Genomic DNA, 1,641 nt, shown 5'->3' on the forward strand with positions numbered 1-1,641 from the left:
GGGACATCATGCTTGGGAGGGAGGAGGAATGGCACAAGATGTGAAGACCCTCTATGAGGTGGATTGATTCAGTGACTGGGGTAATTGGGATGGGTTGTGTCAGAGGCAGTGTGATTGGAACAGGATAGAGCAGGGTTTAGGGCTGATTTACATAGGGTCACTATGATTCGCAAGCGACTCAACAGCACATAACAACAAATATATGATTGGTTGGATGTACATTTTGTGATATAATAATCTAGATGCTTTATCTCAAGAAAATGTAATTGATCTTTATTTTCTTTCCTCTTCTCTATATGTACCTCATTACACCTCTCTTCCTAAATCAGCTGTAAATACTTTCTGAGGATAATAAGTGTGTCAAAGACAATGAAGTTTGCTCAAGAAAGAGAAAGTTTCAGAGTTATTGTACCCAGGGCCACTATGAGTCACAGGTGACTTGATAGCACATAACGACAACAAAATCAACTGTGAATATTTCAAAATTGTAAGCAAAGGAAATGTTGTGATATATGAAGCATTGCAAAATGAATATTTATTGATAATTAATATCCTTTGAATATTATATTAGATACTTTGTTGTTGTTATTGTTGTTAAGTGCTGTTGAGTCATAAAGAACTCATAGCGTCTCTATCAACAAAAGACCTGAACACATGTATAATTTTCTTTGATTCTTCAAGTTCATAGGGTTTCTGGAAGCAAGCTGTTCTAGAAGTGGATGCCACTCCTGCTTCCAAGCTTGTTTTAATCCAGGAGCTCCACCAAATACTGTCTACCATGGATAACCATTATTGCATTTGACATATCAGTGTTACTGTTTTCAGCATCACAGCAACCATGAGTGACCTCTGTACAGGGCTATTTCTCATATTTTTACAATAAGGAGTATTGTTACTTAGATCACACTTTTGATAGCATAAAAATACCTCATTGCCACCTGTGGAGTTATAACCTGATTTATAGTTGACATGTCAGGAGGCTTCATCAGCTGTAAATTGCATGGGAGGAAATTAGTCAATTATCTCTCAGAGTGTGGAGTGCTGAGCGAGCACTAGTGGATTCTGATGGTCAGAGAAATGCCACTTTGGGTTATCAGTACAGCACAACTCCCAATGGACTAGGTGACTACAGTTGCCCACAGTGAAAAGGTGAGTGTATGTAATAATTGGTAAAGCCAGCTTTTGCATGCAGATCGATCATTACCTTTATTGAAAGTCTAATGACAAATTAATGAAAGAATACATCTCAATTCCTCCTAGTAATTTTCCTTATAGGCAAGCATCTACTGAATTACTTAGATGTGTCTTTCTAAAATGTCACTGTGATCTAAGAATGAATGTTTCTCCGGAAATTCTCTTGAAATTTCTTTTGAAATGTTTCTCTTGAAATATTGTTCTTCAAACAATAGTACAACTCTTCTGTAAACTAACCGACTTACATATTCATATGTAATCTGGCTAGATATGAACTATAACTGAATTTAATAAAATATTTTTGACATGCCAATTTATTAAATCTTACTTGGAAATTACTATATTGATTTCCCTATTCATTCTTCTATAGAAAAAAATAAATTGATTAACATTGGGAGGGAAATCATATCTGTATCAGCTGTATATGATATATAAATCTTTATATAA

This window comes from Elephantulus edwardii, unplaced genomic scaffold (genome assembly GCF_000299155.1).
Source record: "Elephantulus edwardii isolate Elephantulus edwardi_28Jun2011 unplaced genomic scaffold, EleEdw1.0 scaffold00107, whole genome shotgun sequence".
NCBI lineage: Eukaryota > Metazoa > Chordata > Mammalia > Macroscelidea > Macroscelididae > Elephantulus > Elephantulus edwardii.